This window comes from Brachycentrus maculatus, unplaced genomic scaffold (genome assembly GCF_059751285.1).
Source record: "Brachycentrus maculatus isolate JH-2025_06_01 unplaced genomic scaffold, ASM5975128v1 h1tg000438l, whole genome shotgun sequence".
NCBI lineage: Eukaryota > Metazoa > Arthropoda > Insecta > Trichoptera > Brachycentridae > Brachycentrus > Brachycentrus maculatus.
In genome coordinates, this window is record NW_028281186.1 from 298,246 (window position 1) to 314,899 (window position 16,654).

Consider the following 16,654-nt stretch of genomic DNA (forward strand, 5'->3'; position numbering starts at 1 on the left):
CCACTTTTCAGAGAATTTTGACGAAACACTTTAAAATTTTATCAGTAAATGCTTCTTTGAATCAAAAATCATATCCGTAACACTAAATTTTTTAATAATAAAATCCATCAGACGAAAAATTCGTTCTTTTTTCGCATGTTTCCGCCATTCTTCATATAGTTCTAATTTCGAGAGAGAGCACTCACGATCTGAAAAAAATTAATAAATGAAAATTGCTACTATATGTCTTATAAAAATTATATATCGTTGTATAGCTAATGAATGTAGCTACATAATATCAAAAAATTAGCCTGGATACATCTGGGGACAAAAAGATGCATACGTTCAAAAATTTAAAACGAAAAAAAAAAATACAATTTTTACGTAGTTTTTCAAACTCTATCATAACTCATACTGTCGTGCATTTGAACCAAATTTAAAATAAAATAAAAAAATTCATACCCTCTTAAGTAAAATCCATTACAGCAATAGTAACATTCTTCACTTCAAGTCTTGTAAGATGTTATTGAAAGCACTGCAAAATAGCAACTAAATTGTTTACAAAAAAGGAATAACCTTATCACTTCATTTCAACCGCTTATGACTCATCGTTCTGGAATATTTGCCATAATAATTACCTGGAATTGTGACTAATGGGGGGTTGTTATTATCATGTTATCATCAATAAGTCGATTCATTGAATTGACTTTTGTCTTGCTGGCTTGTTCTGGGCGAATCACTGTGCGTTCTTGTGATAAACGGTTACTTAATGGGCAAAGTAAGGAAGCAGCGGAAAATTATGCCAAACAAATTTCAAAAATCACCCGGAAAAACTAATTAAATAATTATCTTTTTATTAAGTGTTATTGTATTTTATTGCAAAGAACACAAAAATTAGTTTTGTGACAATTTTTTCGCCTCGCTATGGCATTTTTAAAGTAATGTGTTTTTAACAATTAAATACAATTATTTACAACGTATTTATTGATTTGGCGTTTAATTTGTACAACTCCATTTTAATTTATGTATTAATTTTTAAATCAAACACAGATTTTTTGAGTCTACTAAGAAAAAATTATAACTTTAAAAAAAAATTTAGCATACTCAAAAAATCAGTGTTTGATTTTAACATTTAATATATAAATTAAAATAGACTTCTACAAATTAAACGCCAAATCTAAAAATAACAAATTATCCATCATGCCGCTTTCCCGCAGGGGTAGGCAGAGAATATAGAACGCCACACCATTCTGTCTTTGCAAACATTATTCGCCTCTTCATGCATATTCTCATACATACCCGTCGATTATTTCGACTCGACTCCTGACCAGTTTTAAATATTTGAAATACTTGATCATGCCAATTTTTTTCAGTCTTCCTCTGTTTTTATTATTATTACTAACCATATTCGCCTCATAAATTTGTTTTTCTATTTTTTTAGTTATTATTGATTTGCTATATTGGATACCAATTATAATAAACCCATTAAGGCCTTATACACCATAATTGAACATCTAGATATTAATTTACAATTTGCTCTGCTGCACGTTGTTACACAATGTACCCGCGCTAACCTCGCGCTGACAATAAAAACTCTAGAAGTACCTATTGTAAATCGCATTATAAATTATTAATCCCATCCTAAACAATTTTATAGATTCACGACATCTAGTTGATAAAATATCAAGGTCCATTCCAAGTGCCCTTTGAAACCCATCCCTATTGAGATATGTCCATTATTTTACTACGTATATTTTCTACAGCCTTCAAGGATTATTGCTAACCTCAATACATCAATATTTAATTATCGATCGATCCTGTGAAAAATTCATTATCCCATGATGCGTCCCTAACCTAAATCAGTCCATAAATCCCATCATAAAGTTAGAATATTGTTGAAAGAGTAAACTCGCACGAATGACGAAACTATCGCACAAAGCTTTGGCCCACGAACTCCAGGAGCCAACATTACCATTTCGTGCCTCCAACGTATACGCATACTGGTCGCCACTTAAGAATGCCAAACTAACACTTGTGAAATCATTTGTGTTATATGCAAGCATCTAAATGTTGTAGTAAAATCACGCGTTTCGATTGGCTGCACATCTGTTTGTATGCATAGATTGACCATGTCTGAAGTTTGAAGTTGGACAAGGAAGGGCTTTGTCTGGACAAACCAAGAAAGTCGAAACAAGTGTCACAGTAGATTTTAAGAAATAGTGGTATTTACTAAGTAATTTTTTGAATTATTAACAAGGAAGTCGTGTAAAATGTTTACAAAAACATTCATAATAAAAGTGATCGTTGATGGAGGCAATTATTTTATATTAATAATTATTTAATTAACGACGTTAAAATATACCTTTTCAATATACGTATTCAGTATGTAATACAAATATTTTCCAAATGTTATTTCAATTTTTTTATACTCATTATTTATTTTTATTTCGCTATGCAACAATGTTGCTTTCTGCATGCATAAAACAAAAGAACGCTCATGTTTTCATACACTGATATGTATTTTTTCACCAAGGTCACCCTATGAGAGTTTGGCATTCTTAACCGGCGACAACTCTACTCACGACTTGCGCAAGCCCAGTATGCAGTGGAAACACATCCCCGATACACGGTCGAGGCGGATAACTCGCCTAATGAATTATTTATCATTGGAAAAGTTCTCGGGAAAGCGGGCCGACGTAAATCCTTCCTAAACGCCGGCGCGGCCGTGTACAAAGGGGGATGATCGTTGGACTTACGAAGATACATTTGTGGAGGTCCACACCAAAATGTCACATTTCCACTATAAATGAATTTAACTACTCAGGAATTCTAGCTTATAAAATTGTTACGTTTTGGTGCGATTTAATTTTTACTTTTTTGTCTACATAAATAGTATACATTTATTTAAAGAACAATTTTAAACATATTAAAAAAAAAAAATTGCAGAGACCCACCAAGCCACCTTGTGTGTCTTGTCGGAGGAGTTATTTTTACATACATTTTTATTGTTTTTATATATTTTAACCTAATATACATACAAAAAAGAGAGAAAATTAAGAATATAAACGATTTTCATAGAATTAACTCTTGATCATTTACCCATTCCTTTATTTTGCTATTGTTCCATATTTTATTTTGACCTCTTAACTCCGTCGGCAACAAATTAAAAATGTTTGGAACGATATATTGCAGTGTTCGACTCCCATATTTATTGTTTTTGATTCTTGCTGATTTCATATTGTTTCATTAATTGATTCGGCAGTCACTTTGTGTTTAAATCTATCCATTTTTAATTTAAGTTTATACTAAGCAAATACCACTATTTCGTAAAATCTACTGTGACACGTGTTTCGATGCATTCGCCATCATTATTTTCACATACGGTGTTTGAAAATGATGCGGAATGCATGGAAACACGTGTCACAGTAGATTTTAAGAAATAGTTAAGTAATTTACCAAGTTAAACTTAAGTTAAAAATAGATTTTATATTGGTTTTACACAGGATTGGTCACGTTTTGTCGCAGCATAGATTCAGATTTCGATAAGTAAACAGAACAAATTTGCATTTAGAGGATTTTTTGTGCAATATTGGAATTGTAACTTTTTGGTGAGAACCTCCACATTTATACACTTGTGTAATTCTCTACTCGGCTACGCTCACCTCTTTAGAAATTTATCACCCAATCTATTTAACTTTACAATGATCACCCGAGAAAGGGTTAAGTACTTATTTTATGATCTCGTTTAAAAGTTATCATTGTAAAAATATAATATTGTATGAAAATATGTACTTATGTACATGATAGTTCTTTTAGATTACTTTTAAGTGAAAACCTGTAATTGGAATTTTTTATTATATTTTGTAAATATTCTGTTGGTTTTCCAATAAATAAATAAATAAATAATGCAAATAGTCCGCCTCCGAAGTGTAATGGTTAGCGTGCTTAGCTACTGTGCTGGAAGTACTGGGTTCGATTCCTAGAGGAGGGGGGTGAAAAGAAATATTAGTAAACTAACACTCTAATATTTATTTAATATTACCCTGGACTGGTCCCTGAAGCGCGGGAGTGATCACCTTGACTTTATGTAACGATCAAGGTTACACTGCGCCAGTACGATGTAGTGCCCTATGCACCATTGGGTGTGGATAAGGGTTAGAAGAATAATGAAAATACTTAAAACATGGATGAAAATTTAATGTTAAAATGTAACATTGTCCAATATCAGTTTACAACTAGATCAGGCTGTACCATTGACGCAGTATTTTCTAGTTGTTTGGAAAATGTACAGTCTACATTAATTTCATCTACCATAAACCCAAAACTTTTTTCTAAATGAAAATTAAATTAATAGAAATTGATGAGTAAAGGAAGTATATACTTAATTTCATTTCGGTTTTCTTCAATTAAACTCCATATATCTATTATCTTATCTTCAGATAATAAAATCATCAACAAATACAAATGGAGAAATGCATTAAATCTACTGCAGCATTTTGAATGTGTCCAAATACCTGTTCACAAAATCTTGATTATCTCCAATTACAGGAGTCACTTTCATATTATTTTTTGACATCTCATCAAAGATGAAGAAGAATATGGAAGTCTGATATATTAATATTATATATGAATATTTTCATAGATGTCTGTAGTGAAGTTCTAATGATTCAAGAACAACGTTTCGAAATTGGTTCATATATACTTATAGAACTTCCAAGAATTTGAATAGTGTGGTTGTCAATAATGGGTAGAATTAGTGAACGTTACACGTGTGTAAAGTGATCACTTAAACCAGGCTATGACGGTCGTCAGCCCCGTAAATGCCCAGACTTCCATATTCTTCTTCATCTATGTTGAGATGTAAAAAAATAATATTAAAAACAACTCCTAATTGGAGATTATCCAGATTTGTTTCTTCTTCATCTTTGATGAGATGTCAAAAAATAATATTAAATCAACTACGTATAATATTTCTAGAAACTACACATACGAGAGTCTACAGACATTTTTTAGGTTAAACCGTGTATTAATATTTTTTGTTTAGACCACCGAGCGGTCATCTTCGGGTCTGTTTAGTATAATGATTTCTTTTATATTGTATTCCTCACCGGTGATCCTATGCCGAGAATAGATTCTACTTGTTAAAAATCAAACAGTTTTTTTTAGGATTAGGTTAATGGATTTTGGATCAATATTTTTACGACGTTCTAGAAATTTTACACCGTCTTCGTTTTATTCTGGTCTTGTTACAGTATTTACGTTAGAACTTTGAACTTAGCATGGCATGCCAAAGTCATTAACCTCGATTTGTTTTATTATCATACTACACAATGCTACGACGATTTTCACTGTTCACACATACTTATATGCTTTTTGTCTATTCTTCTTAATATTCTTGTTTAAAATATTTTTCCTTTTTTATGGCAACAATCTCGCTTTCGAAAATTCAGTAGTTTTATTTGTTTTTCACTCAAAATTATCCGCTCAACATAACAAATAGTTTATTTACTTAGACTCCACTAAACAAAAACAATCTGAAACAGAAATTGAATGTTTATTTTTATTCAATGCCAATCTGTTTTTGTTTGTTTTATACTATCGTAGATACATGTTACACCTATAAGTTTATCGTATTAGATACAACTTATTATCTAGAAGTATGGTAGCAAGTTAGTGAAAGTATTCATGTTATGTTTCTTTCCAACGTGATGATTGCAATATACTTAATATCTCTCTTTTCATTGATAATAATACGAAGTTCAGGAGAATTCAATTAACCACAATACAAAATAACTTCCATATTATCGCAGAAGAATTTTCTCATATCGCTCACTCCTTTCAACAACGTCATATATCAAAAATCATAAATTTTCTGTTGTGCATGTTTTCGGAATGCCCAGAAAATGTTCTATATCCCTGCAAAAGCGGCATATTTTTGACTTAATATTTACCCGCTACAGGGCAGAAAGTGTTGTTTTTGCATTTTGAAGAAATGGTATGGTTTATTTATTTTTCAAATGGAGAAAAAACATTCAGGTTTTACCTAAAAAGATCTGTTGCACAGTAAAAAGTTCAATAAGTGGCTTGATATTTATTTTCAATACATTTTATTTTATTTTAAAACTTTAAAAACGATCTCCTGAAAAAACATTTTTTTTAATATGACGTTGTTGAAAGGAGTGAGCGATATGTAACTTGATATTTTTTCGCCACAAAATATTATCCGAATTTCATATGAATTCAGAAAGTGTTAGTTTCATTCTAGCAGTTAGCCGTCTTGTCGGTAATATTACACTTGTCTTTTACAATGCTCATCTAACTTTCGGCGAAACGAGCTAAACCAATTTTAATAATTATGTATACGCTATGGCCAATAAAACGTCGCTTCTCTTTTGTGAAAAATGTGTGTAAAATCAGAGTGGTATGGCGTTATATCCTCTTTGTTTATCTCAGTGTGTAAGCAGCGTGATTGATTGTTATTTTTATACACTAAATAAATATTTTTTTAAATCAAAACAAATATCTCGTATTATTATAAATGACGAAAAAAAAACGTGAAGGGCTTCGTCTTTAGGGATTTAAATAGCGAATATGTGTTTTATATTCCTTGTCTGGGATTTCATGTGGAAGTTTACTATATACAATATGTAAAAAATATATAGTTTTGAACTTATAGTCCTTATAACTTTTTGATTTATAAACTGTTTTTTGATATGTTCTGTCGTTAATTTGAAGCTCACTAAAAAAATTGTATTACTCCGAATAAAAGTCAAATAAACTGCGTAGTTTACGTTTTATTTCGTATAAAATTTCTGTCCTGGTTAATGAATTATACAAGATATACCTAGACATAAAGGGTAAAGTGGTTATGTCTTAAAATAAAAATAGATGCATTCCGTATTGTCAATCAAATATTTATCGATATCAGTGAAGAAATAACAGTTTGTAATTAAAGAAATAATGTTATAAGTTTTTAACGATGCTCAAAAAGTTTTTTTTTAAAAATATTTCTGCACGTCGATGGTCGCCGTTTGTCTTATAGTAAGTTATTATTGGTATTGAAACTCGGCAATGCAGAAGATGATTACTCATTGACCTGGAAAAGTAGGAATAGTAGGAATAATAAAACCAGCGCCGCGCGCGCTAACCTACTTTCATAAGGACTATTTGATAATTTCTGATGTGGTCGCTTGTTAAGCTTATTATTGTATTGAATCCTAAAATCATAGTTGTTATAACGGGATATGTACCTACTCTGTCAAACCATGAGACTTTGAATTTCTTCTAATAATATGAATAAAAACGTAATAAATATCATAAATATTAAAGTTATATAATAATAAGATAGATTTGTATTTGGTTAGGTTGCCTTACCGCGGTTAATTGATGGCGTAACACATTCTTCTGTCTTTCATCCTCCGTACGGATATAAAAAAATAGAACATATTTAACTACTCAAAAAAATTATGTATGAGAAATTAAAGGAAAAAAACGATATATAGAAAAAATACTCCTTTTTGGGGAGACACAACGTAACTAGTATAAAATATTTTTTAAGCAAAAATGTCATGTCAATAAATTATATTGTTATATATTTTGTTACAAATTGAAACAGTAAAAAGACAATTCTTTACTGTCGGAACTAATTTAAAAATTTTCAACCCTCAGATATACGTTTTTTTTTTAAATGTCTATCATTAAAATTTTCATATCATAATTCACGTCTGTGTAAGCACCCTTGTGTTAGTATTTTACGAAAATGGCGCTGTATAAATTATCCAAAATTATTATTATTAATATTATTAACCCTCGGATGTAAACAGTGTAAGTCAGTTCTCGGCGCCAGTACTGATGGTAGTAATTGGTTCAAAGTAAATCTAGCCTTCGCCATAATATGTAGCTTTTATTCATGACGCTTGATTTTTCGTACAATAGCAGCGTCCAATTATTATTGTTGCTCGCATACGAGGACACGAGGGGCGCGTCACGCGAGGCATTATTCCTTGTGACTACGTACTCAACTATCCAGTACTGCTTAGTAGAGCGTACTTAAAGCTTTTTAATGGTGAATTCTCGACAGCCAGCGCAAGCCGACCGCGAAACGTCCATCAAAACGTATGAAATAACCTTTTCATCCTCATTATCATCATCCGTAAATAAATATGTAAATACTATTTTTTGACATCTCATCATTGATGAAGAAGAATATGCAAGTCTAGGCATTTACAAGGGCTTACGACCGTCATAGGCTAGTTTAAGGGATCACTTTACAAACATGTAACATTCACCAATTCTACCCATGATTGACAACCACACTACTTAAATTCGTGGAAGTTCTATCTATATCACTAGTAAATGCCCAGACTTCCATATTCTCCTTCCTCTATGTTGAGATTTAAAAAAGTAATATGAAAAATAACTCCTATAATTGGAGATAATCTACATTGAACAAGTATTGGGACTCAAAATGTTCAAAAAAATGAGAATGTTCGTTTGTTAAAAATTTTAAATCTCCTACAGTTAGTAATTTACGGACTTCTATCAACTATTAACACACTAAGTGCATGTTTTTATAAATACCTGTAAGACCTGTGACTAGAAAAACATCCTTTGTTTATCGTGGTGGCAGCGCCATATGTTGAACCTCACAGCAACAATAGTAAGGATAGGGAAGGTAAATGTTAAAAATACACCACAAACACCAATTGAAAATAAATCTTTCTCGAGTTTATTTTGCACTTTGCGGAAATCAAAGACGCCAGTTTCGCAGTTGAGCATCTTTTACTAGTTGTCTATCTTTATTGATTATACAATATAAATTCATTCCGAAAAACGATATAATCAAGGTTTTCAACCCCCTGATTTGTTGTGTATATATCATACAATTTTGTCTAGCTTCCCACCATGATGATGTCGGTAACGAGGAAACCCGGTCACTGGTCAAATAAAATTAATTTGTAAAAAAAACTATTCAATTGTTATTTTTCGATATAATTTTTTATTGTATATTATATAACGTATTTGCCATATAAACTTTGAAAGCCTGTATACTTCTTAGCGTGAAATAAATTAATGAATAGTTATAATCTTCTCTTCGATTTTATGCTTCAGTGGCGTGGATAATGTCAATAGCCGAACATAATTGTTATCACCAGTTTTGTTCAATGTTGAAACATGGAATTACCAATTACTTATCAAATTTGTTCATATGTTACCTTGATTGGTATATATGTAATAATAATAATATAATAATAATAATATAATAATAAAACCCTTATCCGCACCCCAATGATGCATAGGGCACTGCGTCATATAAACGCAGTGTTATCTTGATCGTTTACACATGAAGGAAAGGTGATCAGCCCTCCGCTTCTGGTACCAGTCCAGGGTAATATTGAATAAATATGACAGTGAAAAAATCACTAATATTTATTTTACCCCCCTTGGGAATCGAACCCGGGACCTCCAGAACGGTAGCCGAGCGTTCTGACTATTACACTACGGAGGCGGACAAAATATATGTACTATATATATGTACTATATATATATATGTACTATATATATATGTACTATATATGTACTATATATATGTAATAAAATAACTAGGTACCTACCTATACATTTTATTAAGTACTTACAAAAAGTACCTACATATTATAAAACAGTTCTACCACAGATGTCGCATGCGTCGCACAGAATTAAACAAAAGAGATCCGATAGGAAAAAATAACTGTCAGAATCAGATAGATATAAAAATTATTGTAAAGATTAATTAAGAATAAACTTTTATTGTCGTTTCTTTAATTACAAAGCAACACATTGTTTATTTTATTATTATACACCCACTTTACATATTATTTACACTTAATTTTCAAAAGGAAAATATTACCACGTTATATATATATGTACTATACTTCAATATATATGTACTATACTTCAATTGAAAACGAGACTGAAATGCAGCTTTCATAAATTAATGATAATACAATGGTTTATTTTCTCTACCCACTTATTCGATTGGATTTGGAATACCTAATTGGTCCTTTTGTGCGTTTAATCAGGCTCCGTTCTTATTCCCGCCGTGTAGCATTCATTCCTATGTCATGTTAATTATTTATTGAATACAATAATCGAGAAAGGGCGACCTCAAAAGAATAATGTATACATTTTCTATTGAAACGTAAAGACAATAACCGCATCTGCAGTGGATGGATCGAGGCGACTGCACACACTTTCTGAATCCGTCAAATTTCTTTTTCTCATGCGCTGTGTGCATTTTTTCTTCTGCGGCCCGCTTTTGTCTGCGGCGATATTTGAAGGCTAACAAGAACAGGCCGATACTCCTCGGCTCACCTTCGCGTAACGGATTTTATTGTTGCGGAGATCTTCCATCGCGGAGTGATGCTGTTTTCACCCGATCTGGAACAAAGATAGTTTGATTGATACACCTCGCTATTTTAGAGCGAATGCCCGATGCCACATACCGTACACCGTTTAACAAACGAGCGACATATCGCTCACTCCTTTCAAGAACGTCATAAATCAAAAATCGAAAATTTTCAGTTGTGCATGTTTTCGGAATGCCCAGAAAATGTCCTATATCCCAGCAAAAGCGGCATATTTTTAACTTAATATTTACCCGCTACAGGGCAGAAAGTATTGTTTTTGCATTTTGAAGAAAAGGTATTGTATAATAATTTTTTTAAACGTACCAAATATTTTTCAAATGGAGAAAAAACCTTCAGGTTTTAACTAAAAAGTTCTCTTGCACAGTAAAAAGTTCAGTAAGTGGCTTGATATTTATTTTTAATACATTGTATTATATTTTTAAACTTTAAAAACGTTCTCCTGAAAAATCAAGTATTTTGATTTATGACGTTCTTGAAAGGAGTGAGCGATATATCTGCATACCTTCTATTTTAGTGCTCACTGTTACATTTTTGTAATGTTAATTTCTTTCTTATTCCATTTATCTACTACTTATAATACTGCAGTCGCGTTGATTCTCTTTAGCGGTCACACTCGTCTGTTCTGACCCTAGCTTCTTCTACAGCCATGCATATAATGATGCATACCCGCTGATACGACCAGACATTTGATACGACCGGATTTTAGGTTCTGATTGATTTGTTCAATATCTAGTCTTTCTTCATCGTCCTCGTTCTGTTTTCCCATAAACATTTGCCATATATACTATGTTGTTCACTCTCTCCTCATCCATTCGCTTCACGTTAACAAATTACCTCAAAGGACCTACCTTAATCCTTTCAACTATTCTTAATTAAACCTTACATTATTTTTTTAATACATATCTTCACTTTTAATTCTGTCACACTTTTGTATACTGTCGTTGATATGTTTTGTTGCGTATTAACTACAGTTAAATATGCCATACTGTAAGACATCCCTGCAATTTTCATTTTATATATATTTTTCCATAGATAATAATTATTATTTTATATTACATAAAAAGTTTATTGTAGTCATATTGTATTACCACTATGGTTTTACTTATTACGCCCTTTGTATTCATTGCATTGAAGTTTATTTAATTTAAGCTTTTCATCTCAATTCTTCGAACACTTATCTAGCATTTAACGATTAACTATGCTAATAATTTGATTAGATTAAAAAAAACAATATTTTTAGCTTTTCCACTTTTTTTTTATTTGACCAGTGACCGGGTTTCGTCGTTACCGACATCACCAGACTGGTGACGACGAAACCCGGTCACTGGTCAAATAAAAAAAGTGGAAAAGCTAAAAATATTGGTTTTAATCTAATAAAAATTAAAAATGCAATTCCATCACGAAGTGTCAGTGGATAATATAAATCTATTAATAATTTGATGTTGTAACAAATTTGTTTGTCTTCATTATGAGCGTTTGTAATTGTAGAGAACAGTGAAATTGGTTAGTTTTATTTACATTTACAACTTCTTTGTATCTTTGTACTAAATAAATAATATAAATAGGTTTTATAAATATATCAGATCGGATTCAGCTGTAGGTACAAACATTTGTTTCTTAAGTTGTTTAGCACACAGAAGAGCGTATGTAGAATAACACTGGAATGTTAGTCTCTAATATTTAGAGGTTACCATCCATCAGTCATGCAATTTTATACCTGCTACTCGGTGTCGATGACTGCGGTAATTGTGCATATGTGTTCATTGAAAAAAATCACACGTTTCATATCACGTCAGTACAACAAATCGAAAAAAAATACGACGTATTATATGATGTAGCGATTTAGTTCTTCAATACCGCATTGAGCATTTTATTGGAATATTAATTTTATTATTTCATTCTGCGCTAACTTTGTGGTTAAGATCTATGCATTCTAAATTAATTTTAAATGGATACATCTTATTTTGTTTATTAAAAGCATTGTTAGCTTTGTTCAATTTAACTTCAAGTCCACTTAAAAATATTCCCATTGTGATTCATATATCTTCTTTCTCTCTTTCAAAATTTTATTTTTGTATAAATGTGAGACCGTAACAATTTCATTTTAATGACCTGATAATGGAATGATTATCCGAAACCGGTAGTCACGAATTAGTGTTTATTAAAGTGGTGTTACACAAAGTGAACGATGAATGATAAGGAGAGTTTTTTAATATACAAAATAAAATATATGTTACTAAATTAACATCGTCATATAAAAAAAACCAAAGGAAAATTAATTGTAGGCCTTGAATTTCAAAATATAGAGCCGTAATAGAGTGTCGGATATATCTTAACCATTTGATTGAATTCAAAGAATAGCAGTATTTACCAAGTGAAATTTATATTATTTTTTGACATCTCATCAAAGATGAAGAAGAATATGGAAGTCTGGGCATTTACGGGGCTTACGACCGTCATAGGCTGGTTTAAGTGATCACTTTACACACGTGTAACATTCACCAATTCTACCCATTATTGACAACCACACTACTCAAATTCTTGGAAGTTCTATATATATGAACCAATTTAGAAACCTTGTTCATGAATCACTAGAACTTCACTAGAGACATCTATTGGTGAGATGTAAAGAAGCTTTTTTTTTTCAATAATGGGTAGAATTGGTGAATGTTACACGTGTGTAAAGTGATCACTTAAACCAGCCTATGACGGTCGTAAGCCCCGTAAATGCCCAGACTTCCATATTCTTCTTCATCTTTGATGAGATGTCAAAAAATAATATAAAAATAACTCCTGTAATTGGAGATAATCCAGATTTTGTGAACAAGTATTTGGACACACTCAAAATGTTGTAAGTGAAATTTAAATTAAAAATGGTTTATTTCTCACTTACTCCTTTCGTTCATTTACCTCAGAGAGATAGACTTTATTGATATTCAGGGGTGTTCGATATGTTGAACAATAAAAACCACACGCGGGAAAACAAATTCCAAATGGAGGGTGAATATACGGCTGTTATCCGATAAACAAGCTCCCAGAATTTTCCCGACAAATTCTCCGAAATTCCTCCTTTGAGGGGTTCCCCGAATTCGGGGGTTATTTGGCCCTGACCCTCCGCCCGCGCGCCTGGCTTCCCCCCGCCGACCGACCCCTATCCAGCTTTCTCTCTCAATTCCCGGCAGGGCCTTCCTTTACCCAGGATAACGAATACGGTGTGGCCTTAATGATTATTTCTCTCTGCTGTTCAGTAGCTCGCGGATAGTAATTTATCTCCAATGAATCGTCCTACTTACCGTACCTGCATACTTGCGCGAAATCATCGCGTAATCAAATAAGCTCATGATCAAATTTACTTGAAGATTGCAATACCTGGTGCATGTTGGTCCTCGGGTCGAACAAATTCGCATGTGATCAACATTTTATGTAGTTATAAGTGCGTGACTATGGAAGTGACGAGTAGTATTGTTTGCATGCTGTTGTAGTGATTGTTCTGACAAAGAGACAGGTTCGTCTTGAAATCGGTAGACAAAAAAATCTCGGAGAGTTGTGATATACTAATATTACTAACATTTTGTAAAAAAAATGTCTAAGCACAAAGTAAATGCTTTAAAAATTGAATATTGAGGATATCATATTAAAATTATTTGTCACAGGATACGTTGTTTCAAATGGACTTCTGCATACTTATATTTTTTTTCACTTTACGAGTGATTTCAGCCCTAACAAACAAAATACTTTACTATAACAATTAATATAGGATTTGGCAGTTAATTTGTAGAACTCCATTTTAATTTACATATATATTAAATGTTATAATCAAACACTCATTTTTAGAGTATTTATTAAAGGAGTAAGCGACATATGCAACCACGAATGCCCGAGCCATTTATGATATTACTATTTTAACATGCATATGTGGTATTAATGAATAGCACCTACTACTTACCATATAATCTAATTCCTTTTCCATATACAAATAAAGTCCTTCGCCGTGAGCTACTTAACTTACTTCATCTTGTATCCCATGAAATATATTCCTCTCTTATACCCAATAATCTAGGGCGTAGGACTGATCACCAAAATTTATACCTAACTTTTACACTACCCTTCTCTATTCAAACGACACGCAAATGAGCAAGAAATGCAAATTTAACACCTAAAATGTTTATTTTCGTAGCATTTTATTTGAGCTATGACTTAAATTTGTTGTATTTATCTTTTCACTGTCGAAAATTAGGGGTGTGATTGTTCGTGTTCTTTGTGAAATAAAATAAATCCCCTTTAAAACTTTTCTTCTGAAACAATTTTAACGATTATACTTTTGTACGGTAAATAGTTTATTTTTATTTTTATTTGTTTATCTATATTCCAAACCTCGAGGCGAAGTGAGCGAGCTTCTGAGGTTCGTGTGGTTTATACATTATAAAATACAATAAAAAAGGAACATTACTTACATGCTTAAAAGAAATAACAGTACGCTGAAAGTAAAAAAGTGAAATGAAAGATATAACATACAAATATTTTTTGTCTGCCTCCGTAGTGTAATGGTAAGCGTGTTTAGCTAACGGGATGGAGGTCCCGGATTCGATTCCCAGGGAGGGGGGTAAAAATAAATATTAGTGTTTTTACAATCTAGTATTTATTTAACATTACCCTGGACTGGTCCCTGAAGTGCAGGAGTGATCACATTGTCTTCAAGTAAGTAACGATCGAAATAGCACTTCGTCAATACGATATCAATTCATTCAATTACTTGTCGATGATATATGATGACACACACGCATAAATATACATGTAGAATATAAAAACATTACAGGGTAGCAGCTAGTCATGAGGGTCTTTATGATTTCGTCACTGGGTGTACATCGCTTACTGCATCCTTACTCATCGAAAATCTGTCTTAGTACATCTATCCAAATTTTGTTACTAAAAAAATGTCTGACTAAGTATTGCACCTAATAAAAAATATACAAAATTTGGAAAATTTATAAAGTGCCATTTTCGTAAAATACTACCTTAATCATGTCGCAATATTAACCTCTTGTTATAATTATTATAATAATAATCCTTGTGCCACGTACATAGAGCCACAGGCCTTGGCGAGCCCCATGCCCGTCACCCTCGAGTCCTCCCCTTCCGTCCCCAGTCGGCCCCCTCCGACCCCAGTCGGCCCCCGGCCCCACTCCGGGCCCGGCCGGCCTTCGCCCCGACTGCGGCCTTGGCCGCCCGAGGTGACGCGAGGCACGATGGCTCTCTATTTTGAAATTCAAGGCGACAATTTATTTTCCTAGCCTTTTTTATTTGAGGATGTTAATTAAGTAACAACCGTTATTCCCATCTCAATAATTTATTAATGTATGAAGTAAATGAAATCCCCAAAAAACAGTTTAGCAAAAAAAATTACATCTCAACATAGATAATGAAGAATATGGAATTATTTACAGACATTCGTTTGAAAACGTCATAACTAGGCGAAACATTTGTTACAAAGTTGATTTTTATGCGTTTTTTAACAATTAAATAAGTATGTGATGAAAAAAATCAGTATGTGATTTAACATTTTATTTTTTTGTTATTGATTTTTTTTACAAAATACATACTTAAATAATACAAAATAGTTGGTAAATATACAAAACATTTCAAATATAACGTTTCTCCCTCTCTAATAAAGTTGATACTTGTGTTTAGAGAGGGAGTTCGTTTTACAATTATTATTTTTTTTAAACAAAGTAATTTTGTTTCAAAAAATATTCTTTGGTATGGAGTCTAGGTAGGAATGAGTCTTTTATGTTTTTTAAATTTAGTTTTAAATGTTTGATAATTTTTATAGATTTTAATACATATATTTACAGGCCTTTCGAGCGGTTATCAGCTATTCTTTGTTGCCTTCCCCACCAAACGACATCTTCTATTTTGCATATTTCCCTTATCATAATTAATTGTTTGTCTAATTTATTTATTTCACTATTGCAAAACCATGGGTTACTTGACGGTTTTTGTATAGTGTATACCTAACTTTAAGTCATTTCATTGCATTCCTTATTACATTCTAAATATGTTTAGTATTACATAATGACTTGGTTACTGTGAACGACCGAAGTCTGCCAAAATATGATACTCCTAAAAGGAATAAGGGAATGTAATTAACTATGAGTATTTTAATATTTTAACGTTTTAGAATTTAATAAACCCTGATGATGGACAAGGTTCTTGTTGAAACCGGTCGGTTAAAGTGTACTGATAATAAAAAAGTGGTTAAAACAAAG

The 16,654-nt window shown here is 32.1% G+C and overlaps 1 protein-coding gene across 2 annotated transcripts in view; it reads left to right on the plus strand.

Moving 5' to 3' along the window:
- The window catches only part of rdx (BTB/POZ and MATH domain-containing protein rdx), a 226,889-nt gene that overhangs the window by 63,260 nt on the left and 146,975 nt on the right, over window positions 1-16,654 (plus strand). The gene's annotated exons all lie outside the window — the stretch shown is intronic.